The sequence below is a fragment of the Pteronotus mesoamericanus genome, unplaced genomic scaffold (genome assembly GCF_021234165.1).
Source record: "Pteronotus mesoamericanus isolate MK-2021 breed Mesoamerican mustached bat unplaced genomic scaffold, CSHL_Meso_final contig_73, whole genome shotgun sequence".
Classification (NCBI taxonomy): Eukaryota; Metazoa; Chordata; class Mammalia; order Chiroptera; family Mormoopidae; genus Pteronotus; species Pteronotus mesoamericanus.
The window spans coordinates 22,625,723-22,649,323 of NW_026555245.1; the positions used below are offsets into that span (position 1 = coordinate 22,625,723).

The following is a 23,601-nucleotide window of genomic DNA, read 5'->3' on the forward strand; positions in this document are numbered from 1 at the left end:
ATAGTTGGAAGCAATTAAAGAAAAAAAAAATCTTATACTGCAGGAAGACCTTAAGAAAAAGCTGAAAATCCTACAGAAGTCCCCTTTTTGGTGAAAAAAAAGTGGCTGCGTTAGAAATTGCAAAAACCTATTACACTTTTCCACAGTGTTAAGTAACTTTAGGAAGCTGTATGTGCAGATGCAAAATGGTGAAGACATTTCTCTAGGTGTTAATATTTGATAAAGAATGTTATCCCCCACATAAGATTTTGATTTTAGATACAATTTGTCTCTAATGCCCTCAATAACCTACCTTGTCTAAAGAGGGCATTAACCTGCCAGAGATTCACTCCTGTGCCCGCCAAACACTCTCTAGGAATTCTCACTGTGCAAGCCGCAGAACTGTTAATTCTCTGGATGCAAAGTTATGGAATTGTTAGTGCTCTGCATAGGGATTGTTTGTTTGTTTGTATGCCTTTAAAGGTTTTATGTATTTATTTTTAGACAGGCATGAGAAGGGAGGGAGGGAGAAAGAAAGAGAGAGAACATCGATGTGAGAGATCAGTTGCCTCTCCTCCGGGATCCAACCACAACCGAGGGCAGGTGTCCTGAGCAGACACCAAAACATTTTGCTTAGCTGAACAACGCCCAGCTGAGCCGCATGGGTCAGGGCTGCTCTGCATAGGTTTTAAGTAGTATACTCCAATCCTACTTAACCCAAAAGTCCGTAATTGTTCAGATCTTGAGGATTTTTTTTTAAAGGACTGTATATTTGGAATTATTGCAGAAACGCCTGCAGCAGAAAAGCAATCTCCTCTTTTCTATTTGACTAAAATTACCCTCCCCCCCACCAACAATTGCCATCCCCGGGGTAAGGCGATCTCTATTGTCTTTTAGGTAGGGTTAGTCATACAGACCCTAGGAGGTCCAGGGAAGGAATGGAGGTACGGGGAGTGTTACTAGGACCCTGGGAGGAGACTGCAGACCGCGGCAGGTTGGAGGAGGTGCGGGGTCGGGGCCGGGGGTAGGCGGGAAACTCGGGGCGGGAGAGTTAGACGAAGACCCAGACGGGCGGAGCCACACCCACGATCTGCGTCTCCTCCAGTTCCTGGGTGCTCTCCTTGCTGCCCCTTCGCTTTTGACCCCGCGGATCTCCTCTTACCCCTACTCCCCCCCGCCCCCCGCCCCCTGCAACTCTGACCGGTGTCAACCCTACAGTGGCTTTGGCTGGCGGCTCAGGTAGAGACGCCCTGCGGCCGGTGTTCGGGACCCCTCTTCTAAATCAGATGCTCTAAGGAAGGAAGGGACTACTTAAGGAGTAGACTAACTGTCAAAAGATGAGAGTTAGGGAAAATTTAATCTTTCTTACCGTTTTTCTCTCATCCAGTTCTTAAACCTTTTGGTTAAACCTCTTTAACTCTCTTGAAAATTGCCTTTGTGGGGCTTTCTTTGCAACCTGCGCCCAGCCGAATGGCTAACAAGAAGGGTGGCAAGAACAAGGGCAGTTCTGCCATTAGGAGGTAGTGAATACACCATCAGCATTCTTAAGCGCAGCCGTGGAATGCGTTTCAAGAAGTGTGCCCTTGGGGCGCTCAAAGAGATCATGGGAATTTGCCATAAAGGAGATGGGAACTCCAGATGTGCATGTTGACACCAGGCTCTACCAGGCTGTCTGAGCCAAAGGACTAAGCAAAGTCCTGGCCGGTACCTGGGTGCAGTTGCAGTCGTCCAGAAAACACAAGGAGGAGGAGGATTCGCCAAACAAGCTTTATAGTTGGTTACCTACGTACCTGTTACCATTTTCAAAAATCTACGGTTATTGTGGATGAGAACCTACTGTTGATAGTGAAGTTGGAAAACTGTAAAATAAATACATAAAAGAGAAGGAAAATTGTCTTTGTGGATATATATTATCATATTAGATTTTATTTTTTATTGATTTATTTTAAGAGAGAGAGAGGGGGAGAGAGAGGGAGAAACATTGTTTGCTGTTCCACTTATTTATGCATTCATTGGTTGATTCTTGTATGTGCCTTGACAAGGGATCGAACCCACAGCCTTAGCGTGTTGGGATGACGCTCTAACCAACTGAGCTACCTGGCAAAGTCCTCATATTAGATTTTAAGACAAAAAAATTGCACACACTAATGCAGAAGTAAATATTCCATTAGCCTTCAGAGCAATGGTGAAATCAATCCTACTTGTTTCCTTATGAAACTGCACTATGAGTGAGAGTGAATGACATGACAGAGAAAAGGGCAAATAGTGTTATTTTAAAAATTGTTTTAACCTTGCTGATTCCTGTAAAAAACTTTGAGAACCACTGCTCCAAAACAAACAAACAAACAAAAAATCACCACAGTTTAGATACAGGGCATTTCACTTCCTTGAACAATTTTGATGGGAGCTCTGTGGAACCTAGATCAGGGTCTAGGCTGCTGGTGCAATCTAGATAGTAACCTGTGGAATGTACAAGACATGCTCTGGAATGCTGTCCTTATCACTCCTCGCTTGCATTTGCCCTGCAGTCTGGAGAGAATCGAAAGTCTAGAGTTGCAGAAAAAAGAACTGGTCATACCAAGTAACTAAATATCAATTGTTGAGAAGGATAAGCTTCAATTTAAAGGAAAAAAACACCTGAATTCCTGAAAAGTTGTCAGAATATCAATAGATATTTCACAAGCTAAAAATTTGCTTGAAGAGAACAGCCATTAAAATCGGAAAACACCTCTTTGGTGAAGTGGAAAAAAAAAATACTTGTTTTGGTGTAAACTAAGAAGAAAATGTAAAGAAATCTGCAGAAATGTTTTAAGTTTATACAAAAAATGCATAATAATTTCCTAAGCCTTTTAGAGATAAGACAGCTCTTAAAACGAAACTACTTGAAGAGACAGTTAAGTGTGGGGTTCTTGCGACAGAAGAGGAAGTAGGAATGCGCAAAACATCAAGCTCAGGAACAGGTGACAGTGCATCAGCGGTCTCTAAAAGAGAGGAAAGAAGCTCTTGATTATAAAAGTGATGATTCTAAAATTTTGAATAATTGTCTTTTGCAGATCAACTCTTAAACTAAGGGAAAAACTAATAGGAAAGAAATTGTATTTTTTGAATTAGGCAAGGGAGAGCCAGGTGATTGATCGCCAAGATGAGAAAGTGAAAGAAGACAGTTCTATCAGTTATCTATTGCTGTGTACTAAACAGCCTCAAAATTTAGTGGCTTACAGTGGTAGTGATTGCTTTCTTCCTTTCATGATTATCTGGGCTGGGTGACACTTTATCCGCTGGTTTTGCCTGGGCTCACAATAGCAGCTGCATTCATCTGTAAGATGGTTGGCCTGGAATGTCAAGGTGGCCCCACTCACCTGTCTGGCAGTTGGTGCTGGCTGTCCATTGGAAGTCTTCGTTCTTTTGTATGGGACTTCCTATTCTCAGAGTAGTATCATAAGAGGATGAAAGCAGAAGCTGTGGTGTCTCTTAAGATCTGGCTTTGGAATCACATAGCATCTCTTCTGCCACATTCTACTGATAAAAGCAAGTCATAAGATCAGTCCAGCCCTGACTGGTTTGGCTCTGTTGGTTGGACTCATCCAGCAGGGCAAAAGGTTTCTGATTCAATTCCCTATCAGGGCACGTGCCTGCGTTTGGGGTTCAGGTTTGGTTTCTCTCTCATATCAATGTTTCTTTCCCTCTCTTTCTCCCTCTCTTCCCCTCTTTCTAAAAATAAGTAAGTAAAATCTTTTAAAAAATCAATCAAGGGTCAAAAGTTGGGGAATAAGAGAACCTCTTGATGGGAAGAAGCACAAAGTCATACTGCACAAGATCATGGGAGGAATTTGTGGCCATATTGTGAAACTTATCACAACAGGAAATGAAATGGATATGACACAGGCCCAAGCTATATTAACATTCGTTCAAGCAGAAAAAGCATTTAAAACTTTTAGCTGAGTGATGAAGTGGTGACTATGCATGATTGGAAGAGAACCCAAGGAAGGTGAAACAAGATATGTGTTCATTGCAGTCACTGCAAGACTCCTAGAAAGTGTACTATAAAGTTTCAAGTTGAAAATTAAACTCACTGATTAACAGAATACTTTACTGGAAGAATTTGAGCAGGAAAAAAGATTAGGAGCAGTCACCAACGGAAGGGGAATATTAAAATTAGTGAACTTAATGAAATAGAGGTAATCTATAGAATATAAAAATATAATGCAACATTTTGTTCTGCACAAGAATGCCCATGGTAATTGGATCATTCTTTGTGATATGAAAGGGCAATTGCTAGAGAGAGGAGGCAAGCCAACTTTCTGAGACAGAAATTAATAGAGGAACAAATAAAGAAAAAAAGTTGGTAATACTCTGAAAACCAGGAGTTATTAAAACAACTTCAAGAAGGTCTCTTTCCAACTAATCCACCGATTTAATTTCTTTTTTTTAAACTGGCTTTATTTATTTAATTTTTTAATTGTATTTTTTCCCATTACCTCAATTTCATTTCTAAGATGCCAAGTGCTTTGTTTACCATCATCATCAGAAACTTCATAAAAATAACAATACAATATCTAATGATTCTCTCAGTGTAAGGGATTTTTTAAATTCATGTCTGAAGGTAGATAAGTATAGTACGCCTAAATAATGAAGGATGGTTTGTGAGATTACGGGTACTCTGACCATTAGTGGAAGAGATGTGCTTATGCTGGAACCCTGATGCATACTTACCCACCTCAATTCCTACCCTTTACCACAGTAAAAGGCTTATTTCACGGTGGTACAAATCCCAATCCTGTTTAGCACTGCCCACCACGAAGTTCACCACCAGCAGTACTTCTACCTTTCCCCGGTCAGTTTGGACCACCTTACCATTTTATGGATGTAAAACTTTCCTTCCACACTTTACTCATGGAAGAACTCTACCTCAGGCCTGAGAGAAAACACATCTAAAATAATGGCTTTGTTTCATGATTATTATATCTATAAACACTGACTTCCACCTTTTATCTTTAGAAATGTTTATTACAAGTAATGCTATTCTTAATATGCATTTTGATGCATATATCCATGCATTTCTGTTGAATATATATCTAGGAGAGAAATTGCTGAGTCACAGGATATTCATATGTTCAACTTTAGCAGACAATGTATATCAGTTTTCCAAAGTGGTAGTAAATACCTAAAAGACATAAACATATAAATAAAAGCAGCCTCTTTGTCTTTCATTTAAGATGAATTTGTTTAAGACACCAAAGCAATTTTTTTGGAAAATAAGAATTAACTTAGGGAAAAAACCACAGATATAGTGTACAAATACCTCAAAATAACAGTAGAATTTGTTTTGATTCTGATTGGGACGAGGTCACAGTAATTTCTCTACCAAATAGACCGTTTTCTTTCTATAATTCATACCAGAGCCCTATATCCTAGCATATTTCAATGAAAGTTGAATGAGTAAATTAACAGATCTTTTCTCTATAGGTAGGTTTAAATGACACACACTTCAATACACTGGAAATTATATGGCATTTATGGTCAGATATGTGATAAGATAGACTTATTACTCTCAGATGATTTTTTCCTGGGTCTATAATGTAAGCCAATACACCTCTTTCCTATAAGCCCCCTGGCTTATAACAGGTTACAGCAGTTGGTTAACACATGGATGGCATTATCATATGCTGTCATAAAAGAACCTGCTGTTTTCCTTACTAACTTGAAATGATTTCAGAAAACTTAGGTGAGAAAATATTTTTAAAATCATCCGCTTTTTACTTTAAATATTTTAATATTGTCTTTGCCTGAAACTAAAAAGGATTTTAAACATCAAAATGTATATAATATGGTTGGGAAAGCTAAAAAATTACTTATGTTTACAAAATGATTGCAGTGGAGTATTGCATTTTACTCTGAGTTACTGACAACACTGGCTTAAAAAACAAATCAAGTAAAGGAAACAAAGAGTTAAAAAGAGAAAACACTTTCAGTTACTGAAATTCTAAGGGTGTCAATAGAACTAAAAGGAGCTCTATTTCCCATCTACTTGATTTTGCCTTCAAATTTCTCTCTTTTTAAATACACCAAAATTTTTAATGGAAAAGTAAGGGGACAGTTCAGAAGTTTTACCCTTTATTTTATCAAGTCAAATTAACCTGGGTGCTTCATTTGTCAAAGGTGGGTAAGAAAGTTGATGTAAAAGTATACAAAAATTAACCTGGTAAATGTTTGAAAGGCTTTGTAATTTAAGTGTCACATCTAAGTGAAAAGTGCACAAGTAATAAGGATACAGCTTGATGAATTTTCACAATTATCACCACCCAGGTAAAAAAAAAAATAGAGCATAACCAGCATACCTGTTCTTCCCTTCCAATCACTCTACCCTCTTTCTCCTCCTTAGAGGCAACTATTTTTTGTGACTTCTAACACCATGGAATAGTTCTATTTTTAACTGTTATATAAATGGAATCACTAATCACTCTGAATATATTTTTTTGCAAGTCTGGCTTCTTTCACTTAACAGTGTGTTTGCAAGATTTAGCCATTGTGTTTGGGTAGCAGTAATTCACTTATAGTTTTTATTGTATGAATAGATGAGCATTTCTATCTCCATTCTACTGTTGATGGATATTAGGGTTGTTTCCAGTTTGGGATTTCACAAGTAATGCTGCTGTAAACCTTCCTCTACATGTTTTTTGTGCATATGTATATGTATTTCTATTGATGTTTATGTTTCTCCACATCATCACCATCACTTGCTTCTGTCAGTGTTTTTATTCTTAGCCTTTTTGTGGGTATGCATGAGTATCTCATTGTGGCTTGACCGTATGCTCCATGAGGGCAAGATCACATCTCTCCTATTCATGGCTGTATCACTATCCAATACCTTTCAAAAAACAATACAAATTATAATAATAATTGACAATAATAACTAATAAAAGCAGATTGATTAGAATTGTAAGTATTCAAAAGTTTGTAACTTCAGCCTATGTTTGTGGTTTTATTTTTATTTGTTAAAAGAATGCATATTTAGTTTTTTTATGTTATTATTTGGATGTTATAAATCATTTCCAACATTTTTCTTGGTGTGAAAAACTACCTCATCAGTTCCTCCAGTACCCTACCCTCCTACATGTACACATGTACAAGTTTAATGGCCCAGGGAGAAATAGAGGCCCTGGGAAGAATATGACATATCTCTCCAAAGCTTAAATTTTATTCAAATATTCAAACATTAAATAATCTAATTAGTATGTAATTTTAGGTATTATTCCCATATTAAAACAAACAGATACACTGGTATCTAAATGGACTGAATGAATATTTAGCTTACACAGGAGGCTTGAGTGACTTCAAAGTCTATTCCCATACCTGCGAACTCCATACTCTTTTTGGATATTGTGACTCCTTTAGTAGAAAAGACTGAAAATTTTGATAATGATGGGGAATTAATAAAGTGTTTCAATTGGTTGGAATTGCGATCTGATTTTTACGTTAGGGGGACAATTTTGCCTCTTAGTACTGAAGATAAGTTGGAGGGGGAGAGGTAAGTAAAGAATGCATTGGAGGTAGGGAAAGCATTAGGTGAATTAAAAAAAATTTGTTTATGCTATTACAGTTTTTCCTGCTTTCCCCCCCTTTTCCCACACCTCCAGGCAGCCCCATTCTCTCTCCTTCCCCTGCCAATTCCCATTTTGTTGTTCATGTCCATGGGTCATGCATAAATGTTCTTTGGTTAATACCTTTGCCATCTTTCATCCAGTATTCCCCGCTCCTCTCTGGCAGCTGTCAGTCTGTTCCATGAATCTATGTTTCTGTTTCTATTTTGTTCATTAGTTTATTGTGTTCCTTAGATTACACATGTAAGTGAGATCATGTGGTGTTTGTCCTTCATTGACTGGTTTATTTCACTTAGTGTAGTAATCTCCAGGTCCATCACCCTGTTGTAAAAGATAAGGATTTCTTCTTTTTTACTGCTGCATAGTATTCCATTGTATAAACATACTATAGCTTTTTTATGCACTCATCTACTGATGTGCACTTAATCTCCTTGCAGCTCTTGGCTGTTGTAAATAGTGCTGCTATGAATACAGGAGTGCATATATTTTTTTGTATTAGTGTTTCAGGATTCTTAGGCTATATCCCTAGAAGTGGAAACACTGGGATATAAAAACTATTTTTAATTTTTTTGAGAATACTCCATATTGTTTTCCACAGTGGCTGCACAAGACTGCATTCCCACCAACAGTGCACAAGGGTTCCCTTTTCTCCACTTCCTCACCAACACTTGTTTGTTGATTTATTAATAGTAGCCATTCTGACAGGTGTGACGTGATACCTCATTGTGGTTTTAATTTGCATCTTTGATGATTAGTGATGTTGAGCATTTTTTCATATGTCTATGGGTCATCTGTTTGTCCTCTCTGGAGAAGCGTCTATTCAGGTCCTTTGCCCATTTTGAATTGGATCATTTGTCTTCCTGGAGTTGAGTTGTATTAGTTCTTTGTATATTTTGGAGATTAAACCTTTATCAGATGTATCATTGGTTAAAATAGGTGAATATTACAGTAATCCAGGTGAGAGCGAAATTGACCTGAACTTCAGAACATAGGACACAGAGAACAGACACAAAAGTTTAAAATTTTATTAATATTAACTATCATATCCACTGTGCCCCTTTAAAACATTATCTGAATATCTAGTTATTGGTTTGTTTGTATTTGTATAAATAACATACATATGTGATAAGAATAAATACAAATATTAATCATTATTACTATTATTTCTTTATATTTGCAAAAGTCAAATGGACTTCAATATATTAAAAATTAGACCATATTATTTGATAGAGTATCAACTTACTGCATTATACATATTTTAAGAAATTTACAATTATTGTCTCTGAGGTGATCGAAACAATAGTTCTCATAACATATAAGATTTAAGGGGAATCTATGTATCCATTATACAGCCTTCACCTTATTGCAATTGGAGTTTTTAATTGGAAATAAATAAGTTAACTAGCTATATGGCTAAAATGTTAATTTTCATTGTAATCCACAATATAGAGGTATTTTGATATATTAGGGACACAGCACTGTTAATTGTACCATGAGTCCAGCTGATTCTTCGGGTGGGCTCACTTCAATTTCTAAAACTGTGAAGTGCTTCATAAATTCACACAATGCTTTATAGCTTTTGAAGAGTTTTGACATTTTACGTGATCTTCGATGTTCGAAAATGCTTGGAAAAGTCAGCAAGGCTGGTATGTCTGTCTTATTTTTTAGGTTTGGCTGTGGCTGAGTAGCTCAATTGCTTAGAGCGTCATCCAGAATGCCAAGGTTGTTGGTTTGATCTCTTGTCTGTGTACATACAAGAAGCAAACAATAAATGTATAAATAAGTGGAAAAACATTGATACTTCTCTATCTCTCCCCCTTCCTCTCTCTCTTTAAATCAATAAATAAAATAAAATAAACTGATGGGGTAGTGAACAGTACAGTGTACAGATGATGTGTTGTAGAATTGAGCACCTGAAGCCTGTATAATATTGTTAATCATTGTCACCCCAATAAATTCAATATAAAGGAAAAAACCCCTGAGACTTGATCTATTGTGTTCGACAAATGTGCATCATCATGCATGTGCAAATTGTGGAGGTACTGGAATTCGGGTTTCCAGACTTCTTATTCTGGTGTACCAAGGACCTTGGTTTTAGTAGCTGACATATTTCTTAATCTCTATACCTCAGTTTTCAGGTCTGTAACAAGGAGATAATACCTATTCACTGAATGAGTAAAAGGATTAATTTAATTGATATATGTGAAGCTCTTAAAACAACGTCAAGCTCACAGTAAGTCCTAAATAAACATTAACACGTTTATTGTTTTTAGCATATCCAATTGACTTGTAAGGAGGGTTGGGATCCTTATAGTATACACGTTTGGAAAATTCCCAGTTTAATGTATATGTTAGGCAAATTTCAAGCTGTACGTGGGTAGTACAGCTTAATCCTTTTTTATAGTTTAATAACTAAAGAAATGCAGTGGTCCAGTAATCCCATTAGTCTTAAACCCATTTCATTTGTTTTGGAAATGTTCCTTCGAGCGAGAAATGTCTTCGAGGGCGTGGTAAATGGATTTGAAATATTTTAAAAAGCAGAAATCAGTGGATTGTAATAGAAAAACCCAGCATATTAGACAGCCCGTGTGTTCAGTAGTGTAACGACTTAGTCTTTCTTAGCTGAGAAGACGTTAGGGGAAACGCCACAAGAGACCCAGCTGGAAACTCTGCCTGTCGAAGTTAAAAAAAAAAAAAGAAAATGTTCAGCTTGGTGAAACATCTGGTGCTCAGCCATCTGTCTTTGGCAGTACAAATGCTTAAGGTCTGTGTGGTTCCTTCTGACACCTTGGAAGGCGGGGTTACAGCAACAAGTTGTGGCAAGCTAATTTAAGTATATTTTTAGGTTTCCGGAGGCACCTGCGCTTCCTGTTACTACAATTAGGTCAAATTGCTGTCATTCCTAGCTTTTTGGAGACCCTTCCGCCGGGATTCCTATTGGGGCCACCCTGAGGTGCCCCCAGCTCAAGTGCACATGGCTGGACGTACTTCCCATAGGTGCCTGAAATACGGAGGTTTCACTCCACTAGGCCAATAACACGGTCTCTTGCTTGAGTTACTTGTTAAAAGCTTAGCATGTGGACACCCTTCAACCACTGGGGATCTCCCATTGTTGTTAAGAGCCTCAAAGCCCTGGCCGTAAGTCGCTGTCATTCCTGCCCAGGAGCGAGCCCAGACAACCACGACAAAATCGACTGGGCTTTCCGAGGCCCCTCCCATGGCAACGCTACTTTGACGTCCGCGCGCCAGAGAGCGCCCTAAGCCCTCTTCTGCGCCCAGGAGGACGTGTGGCTCGTGGACTTCATCATGTCCAACCCTGCGGGAACACGATCGGTACTTCCCGGCAAGGTTCTGTGCACCTGTTCCTCCCTCTGCTCAAGTGTCCTCCCTTCTGGGAAAAAGTGTACATGAGAACAAGATACGCGATAGCGAACCTAGGCTAAAAACACCTCAGAAGATTAAACCCAAAGTAAGAAGGTGCTAGGCACCTTTAAGCTGTTTAGAAGTTCACGTGACCCACTAAGTGCGGGGCCCAGCGGTCACGTGATGGCGCGCGCGACCTCGCGCAGAGGGAAGCCGGGGAGCTCAGTGCACGCGTCTTCTCCGCTGCCTTCCATCCCCTCCACGGGAGGGTGAGGAGCGGCGGAGGGATCGGCGTCTGGAGCCGGGTGCGCGTGCGCAGCGAGCAGCTGTCAGCCAGTGCGGAACAAGTCTCCCAAATTTCTTAAATCTCTGTGATCCGTGGGCCACTGTCTTCCTTCTTCTTCTCCTTCTCAGGGCCGGGTCCTCGTCCCACCCTCGCGCCAGGTAACCGCTTTTCCGGGGTCCCGGGTGGAGGGGTGGTCGGGGGAGGGCCCGGGCGGTCTTCTCGGCACTGCCCCACTCCGCGCGGGGCAGCAGGGGTTGCCGGCGTCCGGGAGAGTGGAGACGCCTGACCTGAGGCTGTCCGCGGCTGCCGTGACTGTCAGGCTGGGGAGAGAACGGCTGGCCATGGTCTCAGGGGAGAGAGACGGAAGCCAGCGACAGCCTGCTCCGTCCTCACGGGGGTTCGGTGCCGCACTTGTCGTTCTCTCGGGGGCCGGAGTCAGGGTCGTGCCCCCTGGGGCAGAGGAGCGCGTGGGTGGTCCTCAGATGCCGAGACTTTTCCTTTCCCCCTCCAGCTGAGTCTGCGGCGAACTCGGGGAAGCAGGGCCTGCTGCGTCCCTCGGGACTGTGTCTTTACCGGGACTGTTACCACCGCAGGGTGAGGGTAGGGGCTTCTCTTCAGAACACCCAGTCGCAGGCAGCCTTCGTGTTTGTCCTTTTGGTTTATTCGTCATGGGGCCATTTCTACAGTGCCTGAAACCACGATGCGGTGTAGACAGTAGGAGCATAATAAATAGTTGGATGGGGTCGCGTGGAATGCCGGGCATGGGAGGTGGCTGGGGTGCGGATGTGGAGAGAGGGAGTCAGGCCAGGCAGGCTGGGGCTCTGGGCTCGAGCTTGGGTTTTTCCTAGGGGCTCAGCCAATGAAACCTGCGGGGCTCGAATCGGATGCTTTCCGGGTGAACTCGGAGGCAGTCTCCCCGTAAGCTGCACAGTGCACGTCTGCACGGGCTGGCTTTGCTTGTGGGCGATGCCTGGGAGGGGTTTTGTCTGGTTCCTCCCCCGGGAGAAGGGAGGGCAAACTTTTTTTTTTAGCACTTGGTAAATTACCACGTGGGGTGATTTTTGAAGCACTGCTTCGGAAATGCAGGTTGGAAATTGCAGGTGGTCCACCCTTATCTCGGTGAAAGTTTCTGGTAGGCTCTGTCCACCTAGTTTCAGACCAAACTTCGCCCTATTTCATTCACTTAAATTTACAGTATTTTTTATTTTTAACTTCGGGAAACTCGACTTCGCTGTTTCTATGGCAATGGTTACTAATCTAATTTGGAAGTGTCGTGCTTGGAAATTAGTGGCTTTCTTTTTTTAAAAAATAATTCTTAAAAATTTTTTTAATTGTATTTTTTTCCATTACCATTTAACCCCATTATACCCTCCTCCCCCTGCAGTCACCACACTGCTGCCCTTGTCCTTGAGTTCTTTTTTCTAATACTTCCACCGCTCCCCATCTAGTGGCTTTAATTCTTAAAGGGCCGTTTTTATTTTGTAGCACTCGGTTCTCCTTTAAGATCATTACTCTTGTTCTCCTACCTTATCTGATTCCTCCCACCCCCATCCCCCACTGTGTTTTACTTTATTGATTTAGAAAGAAGGAGGGCAGGAGGGAGGGAGGGAGGGAGGGAGAGGGGGAGGGGAAGGTTGGGGAGGAGGAGGGGAGGTGGGGAGAGAGAGGCAGAGGGAAAAAAAAAACATGGATTCCTTGTTCCACATATTTGTGCATTCATTGGTTAATTCTTGAATGTGCCCTCACCTGGGATGGAACCAGAAATCTTGGCATATAGGGATGGAACCAGAAATCTTGGCATATAGGGATGACGCTCTAACCAAGTGAGCTATATGAAGTTAGGGCTCCTCCACGGTTTGCTTTGGAATGTATTACAGGGGAGTTCAGGGTTTTTAGGCCCTCTTTTTCCCAATTTAAGGTGCTATGGAAAGTTTGTACATAACCTTTACAGCCCCCCCCCCCATGAACTTGGTAATAACAATGCAATTTGGAGATTTGTTTCACATTAACAGACTTTAATTGGTTGCTTTTCTAAAGTTTAAAATACAGTTTCGAACATTGCACATGCACAAATGCTTTTAAAGCATTTCCATTTCCATTATATGAAAATGAAGATTTTAATAAGCTGAACTAGTACTTAACCTTTTTTTAAAGATTTTATTTATCTTTAGAGAGAGAGGAAGGCAGCGAGAGAGGGATATGTGAGAGAAACATCCATAGGTTGCCTCTCAGATGCCCCTTGCCCCCTACCTGGGACTTGGGCTGCAACCCAGGCATGTGCCCTGACTGGGAATGGAACCAGCAACCTTTCAGGTTGCTGGCTGGTGCTTAATCTACTGAGCCCCACCAGCCAGGGCAGGTACCTAATTTTTTAAAAAGTTTTTTACGATTTACATTTCCATTTAAGGATGAAAGTATGCTCTATGAGTTTTCTTCTGGACATCTTCTGAATCACCCAGGGCTAGGTTAGGTTAGGGTACAGGCTTTCTCCTTTTTTAATTGTTTTGTAATTGCCTCTTGATTGGTTCTTTGCTCTTACTACATTAAGTATTAGAACCTGAAAACAGGTTCTGTGTGTTTTTTTTCCTTTATTGTATTTCCAGCAATTTACCATAGTGCTGGAGGTACTCAAAATATCCTCTTTTTAAATAATAGCTTTAGTAAGAAACAATTCACATGCCATACAGTCCACCTATTTGAAGTGTACAATTCAGTGGTATTTGCAACCCTCATCACAATCAATTTTAGAATATTGTTATCACTTTGAAAAGAAACCCTGTTCCCATTAGCAATTTTGTCATTTCTTTTCAACTCTCTTCCCCTCTAGTCTTAGGCAACTGCTAATCTGCTTTCTCTAATTGATTTTCTAATTCTGGACATTGCATATACATGGAATCACATAATATGTGGTCTTTTGTGACTGGTTTCTTTCACTTAACATAATGTTGTCAAGGTTCATCTCTGTTGTCACATAGTATTTCATTTTTATGGCTGAATAATATTCCATTCTATGACTATATCATATTTTGTTTATTCATCAGTTGATGTCCATTTAGGTTGTTTATACTTTTTGACTGTTATGAATATTGCTGCTATGAACATTCATGAACTAGTTTTTATGTGGGCGTATGTTTTCTTTACTCTTGAGTATATACAAGGTCTGTCCAGAAGGTATTCAGCCATGTAATATGAAAAGTAGAGGCATTGGAGAAGATACAAGATACAAGAAACTTTGTACTTAGGACAATGATGCCTCAATCCCCTTCAAGGTAGGCATGTTGGGATCTCACACAGTTCTTTCAGTCGCTATCAGCTTCCCAGTGGTGGTCTAAAATCTCTTCCCTTTCAAAGATGACTTTAGGGAAGAGCCAGAAGTCACAAAGTGCCAAATCTGGCCTGTAGGGGAACTGAATCGTCTGGATGATTTGATGTTTGGCCAAAAAACTCTGCAGGAGATGTGGTGCTTGAGCTGATGTGTTGTCTTAATAAAGCTACCAGTCACCAGTTAGTTGCCCATAGCTGTGGCCTTTTGAATCATTTGAATAGTTTCTGCAGAGGAACGTTTAATCTTAACACAAAATTTGATGCAGATTCATTGTTCTATTTGCATTGTCATTTTGAGTGCCATGGTCACACAGTACACACACTCTACTCAATGGCATCTACTGCCCTCACTGACTAGTATGGTGAAGTTGTCATTGTTTATGCATATGCATTCCAGTCCACTTTCCTTGGCTTCTGGGTTACACTGATATAATGCAAACAGTTCTTGTTACATTAAAACGGCTGGACTTTTTCCGGACAGACCTTGTATACTTAGTGGTGGAATTTTTGGGTTAAACGTTCCCTCCCTCTGGAATGAATGAGCAAGGAGGGAATAGTTAGTCTTGAGGGATACTCTCTCTAGGTCTTTGAGTGGCCAACTGACCCTTTCCTGCCCCACTACCAAGTTCACTTGTCTCGAGGGCAGAAATCTTTGTATGGGGCTTTGTTTTGCAGGTAGTGTATTTTACTTGTCTAGATGTCATTAAGATCATCTCTTTCTATTTGTAGTTTTTATACAGATAATGATTATTCCCTTTATATTATTTATTATGTTTAATTAGAGACATGGTGGTAAAGCAGATATATTCCATACTGTAATGGAACTCATAGAGTCTAATGCAGGACTTAAAGTCTTTTAAAATTTATTTTCTTCTATGAAATAGGACTATCTAATGCTCTTCTTACCAACCTCATTTATTTAAAAAAATTAAAAAGTATGGAAGGTGGGTGGAAGGAGAAAAAAATACGTTTATTGATTTTAGAGACAGAGGAAGGAGGTTGGGGGGGGGAGGGAGAGAGAGGGGGGGAGAGAGAGAGAGAGAGAGAGACAAGAAAGAGAAACATCAATGTGATCCAGTGTGAGAGAACAACATCAACTGGTTGCCTCCCACACACTCCCCAGCTGGGGTTCAAACCTGTAGCTTAGGCATGTGCCCTGACTGGGAATTGAATCCCAGTCTTTTGTTGTATGGGACGACACTCAAACCAACTGAGCCACACTGGCCAGGACACCACCATCATTTCTAATATGAACTTCTTGGGAGTTGTTACATAGTTAAAGTCACTGTATCTTAATCTTTACCAATCTGGAAGGTTTTGTGGAGACTAACATATACATTTAAAATACTGGATCGTTGTCTTTTTACTTACCCTAAGCCCCCAAAGATTCCCCTTCTCCTTGCCCTTTCAGAGAAGATGTTGACAATCTAAATCTGCACTTGCAGGGGAAAGGATTAGGCCCACCTAAGCATCGGGAACAGTCCTGTGAGGAGCCTATCAACTGTGCTTCTCCTTCATGGCCTGCCATTCTTTCTCTGAGGATCAAGTCCTAACTCCCAGCTCTATCAGTATGGCCAGCCAATTCTTTGCTTTCCAATAAACTCATCTTTTTTCTCCAGTTCCTTGGTTGAGTGGGACATGTTACTGTGCTTACATTATTGTTCCCTTTTCTTAGACTGCTACCCCCTACCTGTATTTATATGGGTAATCTCATCTCATCCTTCAGATAGCTCCCCTCCGTTGTCACTTCCTCCAGTTAATCTTTCTTTAGTTCTGTATACTTGCAATAGCAGCATTCTGTAATCTCCTTCATAGCCTTAAGTAATTACATCATTAGTTGTATATCACTATTTGCTCTCCACCTCCCATGTAGGCACAGAAAAAAGTGCACACAAAATATTGAAAGTGGTTAGTTACTTCTGGGTGATGAAATTATGGACAATTTGTCTCTTTTGTTTACATGTGCATTGTCTGAATTTTGTCTTGTCTGTCAGTATTACCTTCATGAACAGACAAAAAACAATAAAAATTCATGTTTGTTAGAAAATCTGGAAACAGGAGAATTTAGAGGAAAAAGAAAAATCATCAGTAATTGCCATTTTCATTTTTGTAATTTTTTCTAACCTGTTTTGTTTTAATAATCTGGATGAGATTTTTACTGTAGCTTCAGTGTAAAGCTCTTTTTAAAAAAATCATTTTTTATTTTCAATTGTAACTGACATACACATTCATTATTATATTAGTTTCAAGTGTATACCCCAGTGATTGGATATTACATAACTTAATAAGTGATCATCCTGATAAATCTCACAAACTATCTGATACCACACATAGTTATTAGACTATTATTGACTATATTTCCTGTGCTGTACTTTTACATCCCCATGACTATTTTGTAGCAACCAATTTGTACGTAACCTTTTCAGTTTTTTCTCTCATTCCTCCAGTCCCCCTCCCATCTGGCAACCATCAAAATGTTATCTGTATCTATGACTGTTTCTGTTCTTCTCCTTCATTTATTGTAAAGCTTTTATTATATTATGATTCTTTCTCATCTCTAGCGACTTGTAGAAAATGGTGAGGTTACTTACCATTGGTTGCCTAGGGATGGAATTTCTGGTATTGAAATTGAGCTGATTCTTAAGGAACAGAATCTAGCATCTGATGCTATTAAAGTTTGAGAACTAAGTATTTGCTAATTAACTCATTTCCCTTTTTCACCCTGAGAAACTTCCTTACTAGTATATTTGTATGCTTTATAGTACTACAAGGTTTTTCCTTGCACAATTGTTTATTATATGCACTATTTGTCTTATTTTTGCTGAGTCTTTTATTCTGCCTAGTAGTGGGTACATTTCAGCAATAAAGCATACTGCAGTAAACATAGTAAACAAGTGATTCCCTATCATTTCATGAAAGAGGATTATATTGAGAGTTAATGTTTAGTTATACCATTGCTCCATATTTTCAGATAACACAGTGGCTTCAGCTACTTTGGCATTTATGAACTGCTGTTCTATAGAATCTTTAAAGTTTATTCTAGATTCTTCTTGGTTTGTATTATACTTTACTGTGGGCAAATATTTAAGGAACAGAATAATGTGTCATTAGACCCTTTTGGAGATGACTTCCTTTTTCTATAACTCATCCAGTTCCAGTTAATAATTTGGCATCTATACATTTTAACTGCAATAAGCTGAAGTCCATCTTTCCTCTCAGCACTGTTTCTCTGAGGTTTCTCATGCAACTCATCCCATTTCATTGCCCACAGGGGAAACCGGGAGTTATCCCAGACACCTCATAGTTCCTCAGTCCTCATATCCAAACTATCACCAAATTTTGTCACTTCTGCTTCCTAAGTATGTATCAGATCAAGTCTGTTAGTGCCCACCTTGCAACACCTCAGTATTTACTTCAGCTTCCTTCCTATCTGTGCTCCACTCAGTGAGCTTTTAAAATGCAAATCAGATCCTTCACATTGTTTTGAGGACATTTCCCATTACCATCCCCGCCCTCCTGACCGCTCCCCCCGCCCCATCGTTCCCCTGTACCATGTCCCCCAAGCCTTTTCTAGATGGTCTTCTTTTCCTCTCTGCCTCAGTGGCTTTTCTTTCCTTCAAACTGTAGAGGCCTTTGCTGAAAGTGCAGTTTGCTGCCAGGCAGACTTTCCCCCCCACTTTCTTCCTTTCTGTATATCTTTCTGGTCTCTGCTTGAATGTACTCCCTCTGAGAATCCTGACTTGTCACCCCACCTCTTCCTCAATTTAAATCAACTTCCCTAAACTTTTCCTTCCATAACACTTAACAGTTTATAATCTTATATTTATGTGATTATTCGATTGTTTGTTCCTAAATGTAAGACTTCTACAAGGGTAGGGATCAAGTACTATATTTATTCATTTATATCACACCAGCATACCACTGTCTTACCAGCGCTATACTATTGCTGCTCAAAAAGCATTTGTTGTACAAATTAACATTTTTACATAGATGAAAAAATTAAGGACATTAAAATCAGAGCACACAGTAGGAAATATATTTAACCCATTCTGACCCAACACACATGTACATATGTACAACTGAAATAACAATTTCACAAAACAATACTTTACCAGCTGTACCATACTCTGGTATTTTCTGTTTTGTTCTGTATTACATGTAAAAATACAGGGTAGGACTGCAGACTGCCATTTGAACAGCATAGCTCTTAAGGCAGTGGAAGGAAAATACTTTATTTCTATTTGCCCCTCCTCCTTCTTTGAAAAACAATTGCTGTTTCTCAGTCTTTTCTGATGGAAAATGCAAGTATACCTTTAAATACCACCACCTTCCCCATTAAAAGAAAGACTTTGTTCTGCCTGATCTCAGAGGAGGGTTGGTTAAGGTCAGGGTGAGAAAAATCTAAACCTGACTCTCCCTTAGGTCTTCCAGGTTTCTTAGGGCCACTAATAGTCAGTCTGCTTTCACCCTACTCATTACCGATATGTGGCCAGTGAAATTTAAGGCTGGCCTTTCATGAGTTTTGTTTTCTCAGTTTGTTACAAACCAAACAAAATTCCTAAAATGAAAACAAGAGGATCAAGGCAAACAGGTAAGTATTTATGAATGTGTAAATTAAGGAGTCTGGCTGGGTAAGTAAGGGTGTCACAGTTCAGTGGATCACTAGAGCTGATCCCTAGATCTGTGGTTCTCAAGTGTTCACTTACCAGAAGACTTGGTGCTATTTGGTTCCAGCATGAAATATTGATGTCTGGTAAACTATTTTGCTAGCTAAATATTAAAAATAACCCAAGTGTCTATTTTAACTGATTACTATGTGGTGAGATTCAGAACTTGGAAGAATGTTTAAAAACTAGATAAGTTCAAAACTGTATTTAATGAAAAAAGCACTATACAAAAATTGCATACATTGTGTGATTTCAGTTGTGTTTTAATGTGTTTATAAATGTGGCTATGTTTAGAAAATATACACTGCAAATAACTTGGTGGGATTACTAATGATTTTAATTTTCCTTTATTAAAATTTTTTTTGAGAATGAACATTATCGCATTTATATTTAGAAAGGCTCGGTTTGAAAAAAACAAATTTCCTATGTATTAACATGTATTTGCAAATAGGTAAAATAACACCTTTCTTTATTAAAATAGTGGGCAGAGCCCAGGTTTCTAGTTTTGGAGACCTCTGTCCAGGTGGGGCCATACATTTCACATTTATGATTTATAATCTTGTACTGCATGGTGATCCATGTTTTTGCTCCTAGACTAATTTCCTTGTTTTTCTTTTCTTCTTCTCCTTCTTCTCCTTCTTCTTCTTCTTCTTCTTCCTCTTCTTCTTCTTCTTCTTCTTCTTTTTTTTTTTTTTGCCAAAATAGGATTTCATTTCTTCCTGCTTTGCTCAAGCATGTTGATAATGAATGTTCACTTATGGTTGCCTGTCGCTTGACAATTTGGACAGTTCTAACATTCCTTATTAAACCCAGCTGTATGGCATGAGTTGAAGAGATGGAAAGGGTTTTGGATGAATTGGGGAATATACAGATGATATCTTCTTTCTGTTAAATTTGGAAAATATCTAGTTATAGTAAGACTTAGAAACAAAATTGAAAAAAACATACAGTAGTAGTTTAAATGTGTAATCCTCAGTAAGTTTTCCCATACTTGTGCTTGAAATTTAGTGTTTTAACATTCAAGTGTAGTAGATTAAATTAAATATTTGAAAATATACTTGATAGCCATACAGACGAGGTATTTTAGATGTTGATTTACTTATTAAAGAGGGACTGGGAAAACTTTAAGTTAGAGGGAAATGTTAAAGTAAAGACAGTTGGCTAGACAGATAGGACCTTTTAGGCTGTGCTTCTGCACATGTGCATGAGTGACAGCACTTTTAGGGGACTACATAGTCCTTTTTTCATTTTCAGCATCACAGGTTCATATATCCAAACTTTTCCACTTGATCCAGAATATGTTAGGCATCGCAGGACTTAACGTCCTCAGCGTTACTCCCTAATCAAATTCACATAAAGAACCAGAACTTGAGTCCAAAGGATATGTGCTCTTCAGGGCTCTTTCTAGAATGTCTTGGTCCATGGAAAAGCATGAGAGGAATCACATATTGCTTGGTGACGGAGAAGTCTCCGTAGTGTTGAGGGATAATCTGTACAGGGTGTTGTTCACTTGCTGGGCTGCGGGGCTTCTCTGATCCTCAGTAGTACTCCCACGGCTCATCAGAACGTTCTTCCTGCAGATACATTTTCTCCTGTTCAGTGAGAACAAGGTTAAAGAATGATACACATTCCTTCATTTTTGCTCTTCTTTATTCTATCTTCTAACTCATTTTTTCACCAAACATTTGTTTAAATTCCAGTCCTGAGGACATATCTTTGTCTCTGGTTGAATATCAGTCTTGTTTTTCTGCTGTTTTGGGAGTTTATCAGATACTCAGAAAGATCACAGGTGTTCCTATGAGTGGAAGACTGATGGTATAGACTTTTATTTTTATTTTTTGCAGGTAGAGCATTTCACATTAAAAAAAATGTTTAAATTTCAAAAGGAAACTTTGCCTGAAATTTGGGCACTTTACCGAGAACTCTCAGTCTACAACATTCAGGCAGCTTTCATTAGTAGAAAGAATCTGGCACTGGGATAGGTAAATTAATTTCGCATTCTTTTTGATAATTTTATTAGCTTATTTAAAAATTTTAATTAGATAAATGTGTGTTAAATAAATATTTTATTATTTTAAATACACAATACAAGGTATATAAGAAGGTATACAATTCAGCAGGTATAAATGGCTAAAAAATACGTACTTTCACCTTTGGCCACCAGATAGCCCATTTTCTCCTTTTGGTCAACCACTGTGAAACTGTTTCTTTTAGGGTTTTCCAGAGATATTCTATATATTCTATATAAGATATCTTATATAAGCATATATGTACATGTATACATTTTTTATATACATGATATCATCTGTACTTACTGTTGTAAATTAAAAAAAAACTTAATAGTATAACTTGGATGTGATTTTTAAAATATACATATAGAGCTCCATCTTTTTAAAATGAATGCACAGGCCCTGACCCGTGTAGCTCAGTTGGTTGGGCGGTGTCCTGCAAAGTGAAAGGTTGCTGGTTTGGGTCCTGGTCAGGGCATATGCCTGGGTTGTGGGTTTGGTCCCTGGTTTGGGGTGTGTACAAGAGGCAACCTATCAATGTTTCTCTCCCTCTCTTTATTCCCTCCCTTCTCCTCTGTCCCTAAAAAAAAAGAAAAATAAATAAAAAATTAAAGAGTCTTAAAAAAAATGAATGCTTGGTATTGCATTGTATGTGTTTACCATAATTTACTTAACCAGAGTAATACTGAAGCCATTTAGTTTGATTTAATTCTAGAGATCTATTTATGTACCATTACCTTAATGTTTTAATTGTTGTACCTTTATAACATGTTTTCAAAACTTTCTGGGCTATTGTTTATTTTTATCTCATTATATTTAACTTTAGAGTCAAAATGCCAAGTTCCAAAAGTCTATTGTTTTACTGAGAATAAACTTATAGAAAAATATCTTACAGAGAAATATCTTTAAGATGTTGAATATTTTTGCCTCAAAATATGGTATGTAATTTCATTTGTCTTACGTCCTTCTAAAGACCAATTGAAAGATATCTTTTCACAGATTTTACACATTCTTAAATTTATTCCTTTATTAATAATAATTTATTTTTAAAATAATTTTTTTTACTTTGGGACAATATCAAACTTTTAGAAAGTTGCATTGTAGTACAAACAACTTTTATGTCCTTGAAAAATTTGCCTTCATGCCCATTACTCCTTAATACTTTGTTGTGTATCTCTTACAAGACAGTTTCCTATATAACTGTAATATATCCATCAAAATCAAGAAGTTAACAGTGATCTAGTCTTTATACTCTTTACATTTCACTATTTGTTATTTGTAAAAGTACCCAGTCCTAAATGATGCATGCATTTTATTGTTTTTAGGAAACATCCTTCAATCTCAAGAAGTCCTCTGTCTTTGAATCTCTTTATTGATTGATTGATTGAGAGAGAGAAATAGAGAAACATTGATTGTTGTTTCACTTAACGTATTCTTTGGTTGATTCTTGTATGTGCTCTGAGGTCGAACCTGCAACTTTAGTGTATCTGGAGGTCACTCTAACAAACAGCTACCTGGTGAGGGCTGTCTTTGATTTTCATAATGTTGCTACCTTTGAAAATGACAGGCTGTTTTACAGATTTCTCTCTTAATTTTTGTTTGATATTTCCTCATGATTAGATTCTTAGGCATCATTGGCAGGAATATCACAGATTATGCTTTTATTCACATCTTATCAGGCTTTTAATTACATCTTATCAGGTGGCACACAATTTTATTTTGTCTTATTTCTGGTATTGTTCACTTTCCTTGATCAAGATAGAGTCTTCTATGTTTCTCTGCTGTAAAGTTATTGTTTGTTTTGGGAAAACTATATAACTATCTTGTTTCTTATCAAGCTTTTAATTTATTCATCTATTTTTTTATCAATTTGGATTTATAGTTCCTATTTTATTCAATGAGTACAATCTGTTAATGTTACCGAATATTTATATTGATGCTTAAATTGTGATAGAGTTGGCCTGAGGGAGCCCTTCAAGTGATAGATATTTTGTGTCCTTTTGACATGTCCCATCATTTTTTGAGCACTCCCTTTTGGGTGCAGAGAGATATTTAGGCTCATCTTGAATTTTCCCAACCCCAAATATTTAGAAGCTAAGATCTAGTTGTTATTGATATTGGGATGTTGCTTAGTGAATAGAGCTAGAGAATATGTATTAAGTTCAGATATACATTTCTGTGTGTATGTGTTTATATACTTAACCGTATATACACATACACAAAGAATCATATAACAAATGTACTAATATTGAACCATTCTTGCGTTCCTGGAATAACCTTTGGGTCATGGTTTATTATTTTTATGTACTTTTGGATTTTGTTTGCTCCTTTTCAAAAGGAATTTTAATCATTGTTCTTAAATGAAAATTGTT

The 23,601-nt window shown here is 38.5% G+C and overlaps 1 protein-coding gene across 4 annotated transcripts in view; it reads left to right on the top strand.

Moving 5' to 3' along the window:
- The first annotated feature begins 11,131 nt into the window (after positions 1–11,131).
- The window catches only part of KDM4C (lysine demethylase 4C), a 408,417-nt gene continuing 395,947 nt past the window's right edge, over positions 11,132–23,601 (top strand). For all 4 annotated transcript variants that reach the window (XM_054583127.1, XM_054583129.1, XM_054583130.1 and 1 more), the window contains exon 1: positions 11,132–11,387. The gene's annotated coding sequence lies outside the window, so the exon portion shown is untranslated. The remainder of the gene's footprint in view (positions 11,388–23,601) is intronic.